This window comes from Puntigrus tetrazona, chromosome 14, assembly GCF_018831695.1.
Source record: "Puntigrus tetrazona isolate hp1 chromosome 14, ASM1883169v1, whole genome shotgun sequence".
In the NCBI taxonomy this organism is placed as follows: Eukaryota; Metazoa; Chordata; class Actinopteri; order Cypriniformes; family Cyprinidae; genus Puntigrus; species Puntigrus tetrazona.
In genome coordinates, this window is record NC_056712.1 from 17,473,891 (window position 1) to 17,493,234 (window position 19,344).

General features: G+C 38.6%; 1 protein-coding gene across 2 annotated transcripts in view; it reads right to left on the reverse strand.

The window, feature by feature from the left end:
• Window positions 1-16,041, reverse strand: part of mid2 (midline 2) — a 121,502-nt gene extending 105,461 nt beyond the window's left edge. For both annotated transcript variants that reach the window (XM_043257277.1, XM_043257276.1), the window contains exon 1: window positions 15,446-16,041. The gene's annotated coding sequence lies outside the window, so the exon portion shown is untranslated. The remainder of the gene's footprint in view (window positions 1-15,445) is intronic.
• Window positions 16,042-19,344: the final 3,303 nt, after the last annotated feature.

The following is a 19,344-nucleotide window of genomic DNA, read 5'->3' on the forward strand; positions in this document are numbered from 1 at the left end:
TTAACACAAACATTGACAGCGAGAGCTAAATTATTCAGAACGTGAATATTTCATGATCAGACTTGCGCTCTGGGGGGGCTACGGATGCCTTTGATATGTCTATTAAGTAATTCATTAATACAAATAAAATGTTAATATAGACCTCTTCATTGTGACTATCCTCTGACAGCAGGTAAAGGCATACTTTGACCTTTAAATACCTCCCAGGTGGCCTGCAGCATTTAGTCAGAACCACTGAAGATTTATATTAATCATAACACTATCCGAATAAATGCCAACACACACACACACCAAATTTGAAAAGAGATGCAAAACATCAAAACCTCCAAACTTCATTGGATAGCAAGTATAATAAACATGGTTATGTATAATAAACATGAAGGATATGATTTATTACTTACTAACATTTATTTCTTTGTTAAATTGGTGAAAATGTAACTTTTTTAATTAAAAAGAAACGTTGAAAGTAATATTAAGTCATAACTAATTATTTAAATTTTACCTAGCGAATATCTACTCTTTTTAAAAGTAGATGTTTTTCTTTAGAAAATGTGATTATGCCATGTTGAGCGGGCTTATTATGAGAATTCCTTCATGCAAAAAAAAAAAGAAATTGCATAAACACACTTAAGCAGTAAATAAATATACTGGAAACACCTGTTTAACCTGAATTAAGCTTTATTGGTATCAGGAAAACCACATTTTTTCCCGAGCAATAAAAATGCAGCCTTTCTTTCTCACTGACTGTGTATTACGTCTAGTTTTGCCAGGTCTCTAATAGAATTTATTCATGTACAGATGAGTCCCCCAGGCTAGAACACACTCCTGAAAAAGACATAATACACTAGAGCAAATCAGAAACTCACAGCAGAAAAGTGGTCCTAATAAGTGGATTCAAAATAGAGTTGCAGTGTCATTTCGTCTTATAAATAGGGAGGAATTGGGGAGCACCTATTTTTAAACTTTGTCCTATTTCTTTGAATGTGCTACAGTAACAGCGGTAAGCTACAGCGAGTCTTGCGATTGAGTAAATTTAATAACCAGCGTGTGGATGTTACCTGGGTCAAGCCACATCTGCATTCTATAGGTCCTAATACAAAATATTAAATCATGTACGTCTTTTTCATGACATCACAATTATGTAAGTTAAATTTGTAAGTTATATAAGTTACAAATAAACCACTCACACCTTGTACAATGTAAAAAAGAAAATAAATATGAGTAATAAAATAACATTACGCCTTCACATTTTTGTCTCATGTCCAGCATGATTCTGTGAGTCACATAGGTGACCTGTGCTGTGCTATTTATCTCAAAGAAAGGGAGGACAGCTTAATAATTTCACTTTCATAAGGGTAAATATATTTGAATATTAATATTAATATATATTTATAATATCCAAAGTACAGTCTGTGCTGTCAGTCAGTCAGCTAATTGTATATATTGTACATAATGATGCGTAGTTTACATAGGAAAGCTTATGAAGCCGGAATATGAACGCAATCTACTTAATGGTTCTTTATAACTATTTTCTAACGGGAAACTGCACGTTGCATTTATATTTTGGCTTCATATGCTTGCCTGTACAAAATACACATCATCAATAAGGTGTTTACTGAATTTCACCTTTTAATATCTGCATTTCTTAAATTACCACTAAATGCAAACTGCATAAAAATAACTGGCGGTCAGTGGAGAGTAGCTTTGTTTTGCCCACCAGGGGGCGTTCCTATAAGGGTGCGACGTCACTCGAAAACTATCAGCTGGGAAACATATTTGTAATAAGTTATAAACCCTTAAATATAGACTAATGCGAAATACGAGGTTGTTAATCAATGATATATGCTTTTGTTAAAGCCATTGGCTACCAACTTATTTTTCTTAGATATTCGCATTCCTTTTGAAAAACTACATTACCCATATTTCCGTAGAGAATCAATCAGAAGGTGTATTCCGTTCAACTGTGAGTGGACTGCGAAGAGGGCTTCACGAGGTATTCTGTCATTCTATCCGAAGGGAGTGAACTTGTTCAGTTTAAAGGGCACTGCGAATGGCATAGGGAATAGGGAAGACCAATAGATCTCTTCACAAGAGTTGAAGATTTACTTTCAGGGCATTTCAAGTGAGCGATTACTCAGTGAAGTCCACTTTAATAGATATCCTGTGCTTAGGGTGTAGGGAGCTGCATAGGGACCCTGTCAAAGGGAAAGCACATAGAGAATCATCATTTGCTTTGCATCATGGGATTGTAGTTCATTACCTCATTAAAACCGTCAAGTTAACAGGTTTGAACCTTTGTGTTTTTGTACTGTAAAACAAACTTAATGTTGTAATGTTGTGATTAACCGAAGGCAGTGTGACCACTGCTGCACTATGTGACGTGAGTTTGGAGGCGTGGCCATCTGTCAGCCTGACCAATTGGAGACAGGAGGAGTGTCATAAACAGTCATTATTTTTAGTTTGCTAATACTGGCGGCTCAGAAATTATATACTTCATCTTTTATCTCTGCCATATTACAGTTACAAACAAGCCCAAAGCAAAAAACACATAACGGAGCACATAAGCAAAAAAATTATTCAAAATGACAAAACTATATGTAAATCAACTGGATTTAGAGACAGTAGCAGTAGTAGAGTGACAGAGGAAATGTGGATTGCATCAGCAGCTTCAGAAATCACTCTCTTTTGTGTTCATGGTGGATGTTCACCGCATGACAACAATCCCACCGTTTGAAAAGGTAGTCCTTCTTATCTCCTCCCAAAGCTACAAAAGAGGTATGCTGCGATTTTGGGAGCCATATATTAACAATGCCTGTCAAAGCAGTATCAGTATGTTCCCACACAATATGCCATAAATAGATTTGTATTATGTAATTCTTTGAAGACCTCAGCTCTATGGCTGATGATGTGTGTTTTGTGGTTCTCCCAATGATTAAACACAGACCACCTGCTCAAATATCAGCGTCCTGTGGCTTCAGATGGATTCCCGTCTGCTTCAATGTCTGTGGTCTGTCTTTCAGTTGAAAGACACAATACAGCTGTAAATAGAGATGCGAGACTCCCGATGGCAAACGGCTCATGTTCTGTCACCAAACAGAAGACAAAGGCTTGGGGGTGAACATCCATCGGCTAGCTGCGTTCCGTTTTTGGGGTCCCTCAAAAGAGAGCGCAAATAATATCTTCTTTGTGCAGTATGAAGTCAGAGCATACTGCAAAAATACAGGGTGTTTTCCCACCCCGTTAAAAAACTCTGAGTCATAGAGAACATCTTTGTTGGAGCTTGTGCACAAGCAAAGGACAGTCTGAGCAAAATGAAAGGCTCCCAGTGTGAGATTGTAGCCATCTCACTCTCATTTTGTCCAGGCCTAGCACTAAATAAAACTAAAAACAGCTCTTTTCTCTTATACACCACCTTTATGGCTCCACGGAGGAGAGAAAGGTCAGTGAAAATGGAGAGCAGTAAATTCAATTCGCATGCAATTGCTTTGGAAAATGCAATTCTGTGAAAGTCTGAATCTCGCCGGCTGCAGTGAACCAAATAACAGAAAAATGCAATGTGCTGTGCAATCTAGTCTTCTCATTAATGGCTGAAGTGTCTATACTTTTATGTAATCCAGAGCATTCCACAAAAACAGGCTCCTTTTTGCTATACAGAACCTCTTTATGTACTCGAACAACAGCAAAAATATTCAAATTACGAAGACACAGCATATTGTTCAGCTCTGTTGCTCACTAATCGAGATCCATAATTTCATAATTACATGCTGCCTTTATCATTTCATCACACAAATATACGATTCTACGCAGGATCCTTTTAACCACATCGTGATATTAAAATTTCAACCATAATTAAGCTTCAGCGGTATCAGAGAATAGAACATAGCAAAGCCGTGCTGAAAATTCAACCTGAATAAAGCCAACACTCTGTATTCACGCTTTAGCAGCCGTGGATACGCTGACCCTAGCAGTACAAGGCAATTTATGAATATAGAATTGAAAATAAATTACCTATGGCTTAAATGTCATTAAGAGTGTAGCTGGCTGGATTAGATGAAAAAAACGGCAACAAGTTAAAGAGCTGCGAGGCAGTGTCATGCAAAGCACGTTAAAACCCAGTGTTCGGTTTTACAATGCAATTTTCAGAGACAATTGCTTGATAATGAATTAGACGATCTGAAATCTGACTGCCCAATATTAGTTAAATAAAAGCTGTCAAAAACATAAACCCATCCAAAACAAAACAGTTGCACATATATGTGATTCACTACCAAGACATAAAGCAGTGGTCGAGTCAAATACGCCTCACAGGAGCGGTTCCTCTTGATCTTATTAATTGGATCACTCAGAGAGGAGAGGGTAAGTGCATCCGTCCTGTGTACACTAATCCCTTCAATAAAGATTAGCTGTAACGTGTAAAAAGCCCGTTTCTGAGGCAGTTTGTCTCAGGCAAAATCTGCTTAAAGGGATCAAAAGTATCTCAAATGATAAAGCTGCCAAGAGCTGCCAGAGAAACACAAACGCATCATGTTCTTAACTCACGCACTTTCTGTGAGTACATAAATCATACATTATATGGATTACGTAGCTGGGTTTTCTGAGCACGTTGTCGGGCTGCATATATAAACGCAGTTTGGCCAATCAAATTCGAGGACCGGAACTAATTATTGTGTGAAGGAGTTCGTGTTGCAAGCAAAAACATCTTCAAGATAACTACTGCTACTGCATCTCGTTAAGCTCTTGCGATAATGCATCAGTTCATTTAGTCTGCAGTCAGGGCAGAGATCTATTTAATACACAATATAGTGACATACAGCTTGTTTGTGTGAGGTTTCTCAGTACAGTGATGTAAGCGTGGGTGCTGGTGTGTGCATCCACACTGCCATCTAGTGCATCCGAGTGGCTCACAATGCATGTGGGCATTAAGAGCATAATTGTGCATAAAACTCTGCGGTTACTTGTCATTTAATAAACCCTCACACATCCAACTTGCAGTATAGTTACTACATGCGAGTGTTTAATTAGATACCTGAACTTTAGCTCCACCCCCTCATATAACTTTATAGAACATTTATGCACTGGAGACTTTTATGAACTGCATGGTTTCCGAAAAATGTGCCTGAAATAAATCTAGCACCCAACGTTTTGTATCTGCTCATTACCGTAAAAATGGGTTTTAAGAGCAAAAGCTAGTCTGAGTCATTAACATTTTTATGCATGGTTGTTGTCCAGTATCTGTATTATGTTGCTATGGCTTTGCTAAATGGCATTACTCATGCTTGCATTAACAGCCTGTTGCAGTTATGAGTGTAAATGTAGTATAGTAGTAATACATTAAGTTCCATAAGACATCCAAGCTTGACTCTGATAAAGACGAAACAACTTTGCATGACACAAAAAAAATCATAAACACATCTACATACGCTTTAAACATTCAAGCTGTGGTAAAAGGCAGCTCATGAAGAGAACCATTTTTCCACCCTACACTTCATTATGAATTATTACTCTCTCCCGTCTAACAGCATTTGCTAAATGGGGGTGATTTTCAACACATTCAGACTAAATGCACCTTATTACCTGCATCTGTCTGTACAAGCAATATTAAGCTACCCTACAGCATTTATTTTACAAATCACAAACTAAACTTCGCCTGCAAACATCACTTATCTATATATCCTTTTTTTTGCAGAAAGCCATCTTGTACTCGATAAAACTGAAGCTATTTAATGAGCATAAAATTGCAATGGAAGACCATTTACCACCAAATAAAAACATAGTTTGGAAGACAAACTGGCACTCGGGTCATTATCATTCCATTTTCTCAGCAACGCTGCTCTCACAGAAAGTGCCTCAGGTGCTATTCCGTATCGCGGTAGAAATTCGATAGCCCCGTCCCGTGAGATTGACTCTGGCGTAGGTTCAGGCTTGGCCAGCGGGGTGGAAGTGGAAATTGAGCTCTGAGGATAAGAGGGAGGTGAGGTGGAGGGGGGTTGCTCGGGACTGCCACTGAACTGTGTGGTTCAACTGAGGGGCAGCCACCTGTCACTAGGCTATCCCTTTACCTCAACCAGACGTACACACTTCGGCTTCTTGTTCAGACTCCCCACTGGCCCTCTGGCAAACACTCTGTGTGTTCCTTAAGGCCCCCGTGTGCATGCATGTCTGGTGCATATTCTTAGCAAACTGCGAGGTGGCAGAGCTCCTCAAATCATGCAGTCAGTTATCCTAATAGTGCATTCATATTTTGATAAACATGAACTATTGATCCATAATGCATTTGTTAGCTCGTATCAATATGCATTTAATAGAGTCATTGGTTGATTAAAGGGTACTCCATCCTAAAATGAAAATTTTGTCATTAATCATGTACCCCCATGTCGTTCCAAACCAGTAAAAGCTTTGTTTGCCTTTGGAACACAATTTAAGATATTTTGGATGAAAACCAGGAGGCATCTGACTGTCAAACAATTACCGCTGTCAAGGTGCAGAAAAGACATTATCTGAATGACCCATCTGCCATCGTGGTTCAACTGTAACATTACGAATAAATCGGCCTAAATCATCATCTTGGCGCCATTTGGGGCAGCTTCCGGTATGCAGTTCTGTGTTAGAAGGTGATGTTGAATAAATGTATTATTTTAGTTTTCTTTCCATACAATTAACAAGTTGAACCACTGATGGCAGACTTTCATACTTTTCTGCACTTTGACAATGGTAGTCAATGACAATGGACAGTCACCTGGTTTTCATTCAAAATACTTTAAATTGCATTCCCGAAGAAGAGCAAAGCTTTTATGTGTTTGGAACGGCATGGAGGTAAGTGATTAATGACAAAATTTTTGTTTTGGGGTGAAGTAACCCTTTAAAGCTACTGTAGTTGTGCTTGCAACCAGACATGCAATGCATTACAAATCTCTGACTGTTTTTATATTTGAGGTTAATACATTTAAAAGAACCAAAGCTAGTCTTATTCACAGCCTACTGTGATGCCAGTGCACTTGTACACATGCAAACCTGAGAAATATTTAAACTCAGTTCGCATGTCTTATTTTATCACTCCAAAACAACCAGAAGATTATTTATAGTTCAAGAAGTGCACTTCAAAAACACAAAAGCCTCTCTACGAGGTGGGAAAAGGAACAAAAAAAGTGTTACGCACAGAAAGTGCATTAAAATGTCATTTAAAATTCCACAAAAGGCAATTTAGCCTCACAAAGACCAGATAAAACCCACGAAAAATGTCAAAAGGGCAATGAGAAGGCAGATGAGACACTAGCGCTAAAATCCAGTGTAAATGCAGTGCAAGGTTATAATGGATGGAAAACTAAAGCAATGTTGTATGTCAGATAGCAGAGGCTGTGCCCACCAGCTGTGGCTGATGACCCGGAGAGAGAAACTAAAGCTGTCATTACTGCTTTCTGAATTCATTATAGCAGGAGGAAGTGACACACTGCCACCCTTGGTGTTCTTTTCCACCTAAACAAAGTCTGAGTGATGGAGAGCAGATCTCAGGCTGCTCATTCAAAAACAATGCTTGACAATTAGAAGAGAGAGGCTCTGTGTGCTCAGCCTCTCCCTGTTAATTGTAGGTTGTGGGCTTTCAAAGATGCACAGCCAGTGAATCTGTGGGAAGATGAACTGAACCGAAACAACAAACCACTATGCTGTGATCACACGCTACTATATTTTAAGAAATTTATTATGAAAATGTTTGTCACATACAGCGCTCATCGAATGAACGCCCACAAAATTTGGCATAATTGAAGTGCATTATACATATTCACCTTAGAAAATAGTTGGTGCAAATCTTACTGTTTTAACACACTGCACCTTACTGTCTGAAATGAAACAGTCACTCTTTTTATAGCTTTTATAGTTATAGCAAAAGCCTGATTATTAAAGGAATCGTCTCACAAGAGGGAACACACACACAAAACACTGGCAGAAACATAAATCAATGCCTATGGTAATAGATTAATTGCTGAATGTAAGTTTCAGAGGGGGTGTACTTATTTATGCAGAGTACTGTACTCGAATGATTCTGAAAGAGATATTTCACCCAAAAATTAAAGTTCTGTCATCTTTTCATGTTATTTCAAAGCCATATGAGCACAAAGGAAGGTGTTATAATGAATGACAGCCTCAGTCACCATATACTTTCATCATATTGAAAAAAGATAAAGATAAAATGTTACATTTAACATTTTTCCTACGCATTCCACAGAAGAAAGAGCCACACAATTTTTGTGGCAAGTAAATGATTCATTCATGAGATTCAGTTTTAGGCAATCATCTTTAACTTCACCTCTGACATTAATAAAATATTCAATGTTGACAAAGATAAAGGTAACACTTTAATTTACGGTCGCTTAACTAGTTGAGTGCTAGCATGCAAATTACTAATATATTAGCCATTTATTAGTAGTAATTAAGCTAATATTAAGGCCTTATCCTACATCCCTAATCCTAAAAGTAACAACTAACATACTAACTATTAATAAGATGCAAATTAGGAATTTATTGAGGGAAAGTCATAGTTAAAAGTGAATAGGTATTCCCTATTCTAAAGTGGTACCAGGATAACTGCAAATTCGTCTTTTGAGACATCTCTGTTCACTGATTTAGTTTTATTTTAATTTTATTTTATGTTTCACAAAGCATTTGTAAATCACTCGACTTACAAAAAGTGATTTTGACTAATTAAGACTGATATGCACAGCAAAATGCACACAAGCCTGTGAAAAAACCCCCAACAAACATTAAATTGTGAGCTAGGAATTCATTTAACCCTGCTACGCTGGATCTACGAGGGTTAGATAACCCAACCGAACAAGTCAAACTAAATTGAATCAGACTAGCCAGTGCAAATGAACAAAACATCTACAGTCATAAATACACAAAAGTCTTTATATTTCAGTCTCAGTGGGTGTTGAAAGCACTGGACAGCAGCCTCCACGTTTGGAAATGCCATTTCCCATACACAAGAACGGAATGTTGTAGATGGATCCAAGATTATCCGAGGTTATCACGTTTCATTTAAGATGCGTAAGATGGGTCCAAACTTTCCCAGCATGCCTGGCTGATTCCTTCAGCTGTATGCCAGTTTGCTTTTGTTAGTGTTGTGGATAGATTTCCTCTCCCAAGCTCTGGAATCCAGCAGGCTGACTGGGTGGCAACAATGTGAGTCTTTATTTGCTCCTTAAGGCAAAGCAAGACACTCCCACACACGGAGAGTGCGAGAGTGCAGTGATCCACACGCCGAGGCCTTCGGTCCAAGCAGGACGACAATTAAACCAGACAAGACGAAACTGCAGGGCTCATACTCAGGAAAATCCGACACCTCATGAGTCACAAATAACTGTGACTTTCACAGTAGCTAGTTCACGTTGCCGCGTGGCTGTTAGTAAAACACTTCATTTCAAAGCAGTAATGCAGTGGGAAGAAAAATGTAAGTGAATGTAGGCCCCACGGAAGTCAGGGAACTAACGACTTACTTAAAACTAGGTTTTAATTGCTGCGTTGGCATTGACTAATTACACGCATTTGCATGCTCTCAACCTTTCCCACGAACCGAAATGTGGGCACACAGTGCATTTCCTGTTCATGTTCAGGGCAAAAGAGTTGGAAGAGTGAGTCCAAATGAACAGGAGGAGATTTGTGATGATGCATCAAAACGAGTTCGACTGCTCCGATCTGAGCGTGGCAATTAGCTTATGGATGTTTTCTTGCGAATGCAAATATCCGAAATGAAAATGGTGACCTGACATCTCCTGAAATGTTTTTATGACAAACTGCTCTACCCTCCATCCATGTAATTAATATTTGGGCGAGCAGCAGTTTGAACTAAGAACAGCAAAATGCAAATCGCTAGAGTACTTCAGCAGAACGGGACGATAAAATATGCATGAGCAGAAAGAGTCCCTTGCTTGTTAGATCTCAATATGCCAAAAACCTGTAGGTTTTGCTCGGATAAACGTTTAAACAACAGGTGGAACGCTAGCAAAAATAATTGGGTGGCACTGCAAGAAGCATACAAAGTTCACTTTAATAGCAGCAAATAGATAAAAGCTAGAAAAAAAAGTGAACTGAGGAAAATGTGTCAACTTTTTACTTTTAGGACACTGATGTCCATGTAAAGTTCAAAGATATTTGTTGCTATTCATTTAGGGGAACCTAATATAGCTAGTTAACAGTTGTTGAAACTGTCACTTGTGTTGGAACAATCCAAAAAATATATGCACATATAATTTTCCACAAAAAATTGTAAACTCCTGGCTTTTGCAAAATTACATATATAGTAATATCCAAAGTTAGGGGTTAAAACCTTTTGTTGTTATTGTACTGTTTTTACTTGAAAAGTATGCATTACATTGATAAAAGTGAACATAAACACATTTATAATGTTGACGATTTCTGTTTCAAATGCATGCAATTCTTCTCAACCTTCTATGCATCAAATAATACTAATGAATTTTTTTTTTAAATTGTATTCAGAACAAATGTTTGTTATTGATAATGAAAATGTTTATTCTGCAGCATTTGATCATGTGACACTGACTGGACTAATGATGCTAAAAATCCAACTTTGCATCACAGGAATAAATATTTTTTTAAATACTTAGATAACAGTTACAATAGCAATTCACAAAATTACCATTTTTACCACAAATGTCTTTCAAAAACATTTGAAATTTTACATAAAAATTTCCAGATATATTTAATTATTTTTAATAAAATTTAGTTTATTTAAAGTTAAACACTCTTTTTTCTTTCCTACACATAAAAGAATGTTGATAAAAAATAAAACACGCTGTCAGGGCACGTAAAAAACCGACCCCACTACGATACCAAAAAGAAACCTTATTATTTAACATCCCATGAATGTGAAAGTATGGCCCAATTTTCTTCAGCTCACCCTATTCAGATAAACGCTGAGACATTGTAGGTGGCTGTTTAGAAGGAAAACTTGTGACTTTTGACACAATAATGAAAGTTTGGCCTAAAATGGCATCTAATCCACACGAGAGACTCTACATTAAATGGTGTTGGCTGGTCAAGGGATACTTAAGAATTATCTGCTGTTTCTTCTGGTCCACTATTTTGGTCATTACACAAACACATGTCCCCCTTGGAGTCTAGACGACCCCACCCCCGCTGACTGGCATTATATGGCTTCCAACAAAACAACTGGAACAATAGCATTGTGTCTAAACTCTCCCATAGCTTCAACCTCTGTGCTACTTCCATCAGCAGAAGGTGACATGTTTGACTTTGAGCAAAACACTCAAGTAAGACGATCTGTCTTGTTCAATCTATTGCCAAATATTCTATGAAGTTAAACACTGTCTGTTTGTTTTGTATGGAGGGAGAGGTGTGTTCGTCATGGGTTGAAAGACAAACAAATTAAAACCTTCTAAAAGACGCTGGAGTTATTTGAATGAACTATAGATACCCAGTGGGCGATTTAAAAAGTTTGCAACAGAAAAAACTATTACTGGTCCTTGAAGGAATTTGTTGAGGTCGTCTCATGACCCATAGTGACCTTGTTGTGTAATTTTTTTTCCACAGCAACCGTCAGGGACTCATGAAAATGTTTTCGAGTGTGCTGAGGCTGACATTGTTTTGATACTGGAAGACAAGACAATCTTTCTGGTTTGGCGAATGTCTCGACATCCATCTCAGTAATGTGCATCGTAGCTAATGAGCTTAGAGCGCCGTTAATTATTGCAGCAGGAGAAAAATTACAATTTACGATGTCTTCTAAGCGTCTTGAATAACAGCTTACACTGTGCCACATCCTTTAAAATGAGATAAACTGCCACCATACTGAAAACTGAACAATTGAAATTTATGGTGATGTCCTGTGTCTCGGAAGGAAAGGGGAAATTGTATGAAGTCATAAAGGATGACATTTTTATAAGGAACCAGTATTGATAAATGGCATAAAAATGAAACCTCTCTTTTTCTAATGAAAAGATTGTACTTTTCATTAAATATTTGTTGGAGTACTTTTTTTTTTTTTAATCTCTTTTTTTTTTTTTTTTTTTCAATCTTACGAGTACAAAAGGTTCTTGTAAAAAGGTTGAAATACTTTTAAAATATATATATATATTTTTTACTCTAAATAAAAACAAGATTAAATAACAACAATTTAATCTTTTAGAGACAAAAAAAAAATTCTTAAAATGCTTTTTTTAAAATGCATTCAGCAACTTAACCACCACAAATTCATAAGTTGGCTATATGCTTTTTTGAAGACTCAAATTCTTTCGATAAACATGCTTTAGGTCACTTTGTTTCTTTTTCAGTTCCTCAAATCTAAGATACTAGAGAATAATTTTTTTTTCATTGAAAAGGTTCTCCAGTGGGTTCAGGCTTTAAACTCTATATAGTTCTAAACGACACCTTCATTGTAGTTTTAATTAATTATTTCCATAAAATAGACCCTATAAACACTTAAATGGCATTTAAATGGCATTCACTTAAATGGCAACAGATACTATGATTTGAATCCACTAAAATGGAATGAAAGTCACATCAGAACGAGTTTATTTGCCATGAGAGGCTTCATTTCCTAAACTCAATATGGAGCTTGGCCAGCACTGGGCGCTCTCAAAAGCGCGACGTCACCTCGTCTTGACTCTGGCTCAAAACAAAATTAGTCATACCCTTTTCAACAGGCCTGCATTATTTGAAGGCTCTCCTAGAAAAAGCTGTGTGCGTTACGAGACGGCCTGCCATGCAGTCAGCTCCATTGTGTCATCATTCAGTGAGAGCTCAATATGCAGGGTGAAAAAAGAAGAAGAGTTTAAATCAGCACACTAAGTATAACCGAGAACAACAATATGAACAGTAAATCAGTGTGAGATCATATGCTGCTTTGGCTAGATAAGGATACAGCGAAAGATAGATGGGAAAAGTGGTATGCTGTCACTGCGACCGTCATCACAGTAGGACTTGCTGTCGAATTTCCACAAGCAATTAAGCCTCATTGACACAGCAAACTATAGAAATGTTCGATATAAGACATTTAAATCGACCTCAAGGCCACATTTACATAAGAGCTGGCGTGAATGCAGGACTCTCTAATTGAATATTAAACCCCCGACGAGAAGCTAACAACATTCAAGGACCCCCTTCCTAATCTCCACCAGGTTCCTGGCATCATGGAATCCTATCTAACACGTATCTCAATATTTTCAGTAGATATATCCTCAAGCTCTTCAGCAACCTTTCTCAGGCTGCCCTGCCTGAGATAAGAATAGTACATAGCCTCAAGAAATACATTTGCCACAGCAGGTCAGCCATGGAAAATTACCTTCTGTGCTTTTTAATATCAAGAAACTTTTCTTCCCTTTGGAGCTACGGCGGTAGCGGAAGGAAAGAAAGCTCTTACAACACAGCATCAGAGTTGATTTTCTGTAAATATAAGCAGGTTTTTGGACACTGAAGCCTTTGTACATACGGGCACGGATTTTCTCATGTGTCACACAACACAAGGGTGGTCTAAATTGGATGTTTGTTGCTAGTTTAAGAACGGCCTACAATACTGGCAGGAAGTTGAGACTGCTCAGCATAAACAGAAAAAAGGCTGAAACAACACTGAAGGAGCCCTTTTCAACTGCCGTGCACCTTTTAAATGCATCTTAAGGCTAGACGGAGTGCCAATACGATACCTCCCACTTCCACACGAACAAACTATCATATGAACAGGTCTTATTATTATCATCACAAACTAGACAAGCTCTAAGGACTGGTTCCAAGTGGTGCAACTGAAAACCATTATTCCTGAAATGCATCTAACCACATGAATGTCAAATCAGTGCTGACAGCACAGCCGGTGACACAGGTGTCGGTGCCCTGCAGATATACAATAAGCTCAGCGTTACTATGGGAATGACAGCGCTTTTACGAAGAAATGCCACCAAAATAACTCTCAGCGCAAGACAATGCAACGTAACCTTAAATTATGTATTCAGATGCAATATTGAAATCAACTGGCTACAGACGCATGCCCCACGTGAACTGCACCGAGTGAAAAAAAGACATTTTCAACACGGAGGCGTGTAATATCCTTCCTCATCGCCAAGGGCAGGTACACCTCCACACAGTTCTGATATTTCTGCCATGGGAACAGAAGATGTCAATTTTGTTTAAGATACTGACAAACAGGCAGCGCACCGAAGCGATACGTGATATAAAGGAACAGTCGGCCTCAAAATGAAAATCATGTCATCCTTTACATTTACTGTGGAACTCTTTTGCAAGTCAACCACTCAGTGAACTAGCTTAGTGCTTCTCTCTACGCAAATGTTACATTTTAATGTGTTTTGTTTGATCAGGCATTGCGCTCTTATGTAGATACGTGATTTGAGCCACCTGAGGTGGTCTCCAAAACTACAGTGGACACTGTTGAGTGCGCTCATTCAATGCACCTCAATAACACGCACACTCAACTACAAGCTTCTGGGTAATACTTGATGCCTGCAGCAAATCAAGCACGCTCGGTGTCTAAATTCACTCACTTGGTCTTTATTCACTCATTCAGTGAACTATATTAGTAGGAGTAATGTAGGACGTAGTGAATTTTCGGATACAGCCCAGTTTTTTCACGACGGGGTTTGAGTTGAGCAAACTGATCCGATGGCCATGCTGGTGAAGGAAATATAGGCGAATAATGACTTATATTTCCTCCCGCTGGAAGACTTGGAAGTTATGCAGGCTACTTTTTTTTTACATTCCTTTTTGTCATTCAGAACATGATTCAGAGGCTATTTTCCATCACTGTCTTCAGCAGAGAAGAAATGCAATCTGACATGAGGACGTATAAATAACAACAGAATTTGCACATTTGGGGAAACTTTTCAATAATAATAATAATAATAAAAATAATAATAACTTTTGTGTAAATCTTGGCGAGATTTTTATATCTGCATGGTGACATTAATAAAACATAAAAGTGATATGGCCTCTCTCCTTGGTAAATGGCCGTTTTGTGCGTTCTGTCTTTTTTCCTTTTTTTAACTCATGTCTTTTTCAAGACATCAAAAGCGTCCATCAAAACACGAGCTTCATGAAAAACCCAAAAATTCGAGGAGCAAAAGGCAAAAAATACACAGGACTATTTAGAAGAAAAATACACAAGCTACACAGGAATTGGATCATTACGTTGTTGCACATTATCCAGAAGCTTTCATCACCGGAGAAGTCACATGTACCTGCTGTATTTTCATTTTGCACAGCAATTACAGAAAAACGCGCGATACTGCTGCGAATGCGAACAATGCAGTCCGCAGGAATAGTAAACGAAACACAACTTTCCATAATGCAGATATCGTGTTACACGCAGCCTAAACGAGTTGTTTACCTTCATCCTAACTACTGGCGATCTGTCACGTTTCAGTTGTTCCTAAAACTTACAAAGCTGCACGAAAACACACGCGCTCACCTTGATTTGCAGTGACAGCCCTTTGTGTTTCGAGGATCTTCTCGCCACGGTGAACCGAAGCGTTGATGTTACGCCGCTGAGCAGGCTGAGCGTGTTTGTTGCGGTCGAGATGCGCGCAGAAGTTTATGGAAATCGATCGCCAGATCCTCGATCCTCGTGCGCATTTTCAGTCGCTTTGAACGAAGCAGTAAACAGGCGCGAATGCAGCCGGCTCTGTGTTGACAGCTTCCTTACTGTAACAATCAAGTCTGAACGACGCGCCTGACGCTACACCTCCTATTCCACGGGCTCCACACACAACTACTCCCCACGGACACGTGATCATCCCACGGGAATAGCTCTCATCCCTCCCTCACCGGCGGCTGGGATCGGTTACACCGGCGTCGCTTCGGCAGGACACGTCGTCGAGTTCGTCTCTATCGATCCCGTCCGTCGCGTCCTTCTTGATGCCATGTGCACAGACTGTATCGGACGATGGAAACAAGTTGACGAGCATCGACAATCAAATCAGTCTGGGCTGCATGCATATGGATATCGACCTAGTTATATAAACATATCGACTAAATATACATTGAGCGCGAGACCCTTACTTCAGGCGTCCGTCAAAACAAGGGGCGCTTACTTAAAACTCTTAGTTTTTAGTATAAGTGGTGTGGAATCTTAAACAGAAGCGCGGACAGTCCTTTAAACAGTCGGGTAGGCACAAAAGTTGGATTATAAGTTAGTCGGAGCTGGTATTTTCACCTGATAAATAAAAAAATATGTTCGCCTGAGGTGGTAACCATGGCAACAGTAGACCGCTCCAGCATTTTTGTTCATTTCGGGAAGGCTCAAAAATGTCATTAGTATATTGCATTAAAAAAGAAGCAGAAGAAAACTTTTGGACTGTGGGAAATAAACTGATCGTTTCACCCCGAAAATCTTACAGAGAGCCCTTTACTTTAGCCTTTCTGGATAGACAGCGGATAGCTAAACATTACACCCTAATGAGAAATTAACCAGGTAACAATCATTTATTGTAGTACCTATAACCAATATGTACCAGCTGTTGTCATCATTCTTCATTTTAAAGGGTTTGTGTACATGTTTTTGTTTTGGAAGATTAAGTGGATCGATACCTGGAATCCAGTCAAGTCTCTCACATAATAATAATTTAAATAATAATAGTCTAAAGTCATATCAAAGTATTATCCCTTGTTTGTTTAAGGCTATTATGATGTAAAACGGCTTTGTGGGCAGGGCAAGAACGAATACACAAAGACATACATAATATAAAACTTTAGAAATGAATGAAAAACATGGTTAAAAAAAGCATTGTATAACATGCTGCAGTTGTCTTTATTTACAGCTTTATACTACGCATGGCTTAATAACAACAACAACAACAACTATATAGAATTTATTTATGATGTAATATCAAACTTTGTTCTGTCTCCTTACCTTTCCATACAGATTGTTGTTTGTGAGGGCAGAGGAAGACAAATCAAGTCACTTTCTGGCACTTCAGCGCATTGGGCCTCCTCCACACGTGGATTTTCATGTGGAAAATCTTTGCTTGGAACACAGGTTTCTGCCAGAGTTCAGTGAGTATTCAGCATTACATAACAAGGCAGAGAAGAAAAATATGCACATGTTAGTTTATAACGTGAACTGTTATTGTCTGAAGTCAAACAAACAACTGAAGTGAAAACTAAACTACAATGGAGTGACAAAACTTACACTCAAAAGTAGAGCCTGAGATTTGCTCCTGGGAGATTTTAAAGATGACAGAGCGAAAGCAAAACATGGAATTGCAATTACCACAGTATGCCTGTCCCTGACTAATAGAGGTTAATGCTTTGTAAAACCCTTCGCGGCAGGGACGCTTTGACGTTCTACCTCTTTCTGCTAAACTTTAATTCTATTCCAGATCTCTGAACCTCCATTCACGTTTGCTGACATCAGCATGTTTATCTAAGCCTTCCTAAAATTTGCACACATATTAAGTGTCCTGCTGTAAACAGCTGACGTGAAAGCAAAAATGACATTGTGACTAAGAAGGGTTTGGACAGCAAACAAAATGAGATCCCTTAAGGGAGCCTGCTTTTGAGAAGAAATCCCAATTCATTCGCTTGTCCGGGACCCTCGTGGAGAGCAGCTGTGGGGAGCGGATGGATCTTTGTAGTGCTGTCATGACTCGCCTCCAAGTTCTCATGGCATTTTAGTAATGAATTCTTCAGCAGCCATTTTTTCCCTGAGCTCAAGGACACATTTGGGAAGTTTAAAGAGTCTGATATTATCCAGTGGTTCTCTGCTAAAATATTTATGCACGATTTAAATGAGAGCCCGTTTACTTCACTAAGTGAGGGGCTTTTTCTGTTTCATTTCATTTTGCGTCTAAGCTCTCATCTTAAAAACATTATTAAAACTTAAACCTCATTTATGCTTTCACATTAAGGGACTCAGCCTATCCTGAAGTGAGTGTCATGTAGTGTGGGTAAACAAGAGCTATGTTGTGTTGTACCGAATAAAACTCAAGGCAAAGCCTGCGAATTGGATGTAGCATCCTGTTTGCTTATGTTGAATTTTGAGCAGGTATCCCATGAGCCACGGGCTCTCAAAACAATAGCAAATCTCATTGTTTCATGGCAACCGCATCTGCAAATGACTACTGTGGGTGAACTGCTTACTACCTAGCATTATAATGCAGTGTAATGGTCCCTACCATGAAAATAGCTACGGTTGGTATATAATTGCCAGTTGGACTCTTACGATAAAAGCCTTCATTCCAGATGAGCCAATGGAGTGGCCTTTTCCCAGGGAACTCATTATCATTGAGCTGTTGACAGTAAAAGCCTGACAAATATCAAGCTTTACGATTGTTTTCCCTTGCAGACAAGGACAGACAATTTTTTTAGAAGACACTCAAGAGTCTGAGGGAGCTGTGGAGAAAAACTAATGATCCGGTTATTGGATTATGCACCCTTGTGCTGACGCTTAAGTAAATAAAACCACATTTATCATGTGTCAGGCATTGTAAACACCTTAAGAGATTGATTGCAAACCTCAGAGTGGATGATGAAATTGATCTAACTTTCATTTCTTTGCTGCTCGTCATCACAAATTGGCCAGCAAAGTGAATTTAGGACAAGTGTACTCCATATACGTTTCATTGAATGAAAAAAAAAATTCCCTAAAAGCGGATAATAGTAATCTTAGATAAGACTGGGGTTGATGAAATACTCTGTTGAGTTGGCACTCTAGGCTGTACGCCTTGCCGGTTTACCAAAGCAATCCTATAAAGCTTTCTTCCTCCATGGTCCTAAGCAAATACACAACAGTGTGATCCAAGCTGAACAAAGGCTTGGATTTCAAATCCCACAAAACTCATACTCAAGGCTTTTTTTTTTTTTTTTTTTTTCAGGGTTTTTCGAACCATATCGCAATCCTAGATTGTAATTTGAACAAGCTTCTTAAGTGCCTCTTAACTGTAGCCCTGGAAAAAGATTATTTCAGCAAACCTATGACACTAAATCGGCTCTTTATTCATAATCGCGCTATGCAAGTTTGTGTTTTATACCATACTTCTTCTGTTTGGAATTTGGAGATTACTGATTACAGCTTCGATATCGAAAAGGAAATGACATATTTTTAGAGTGGAGTGAGATAAGATCACATAATATCTGATGAATCATGCCTTTTATAGCTTGAATCATTAAAGGTTTATAAATAGTGCATTGGATAATGGGGGACTCAGGCAGGTTCTGAGCAATAATTGATGAGACACAGTGCAGATGGGCCACGCTGCCTAATTAAGTTCTGTAACTGATAACCCTGTGCTTTATTAATGGCCCAAAAACTTTTTTAGAGCGCTAGGCAAACTTAAGACCACTTAAACAATTAGAAATGTGGTCACATTA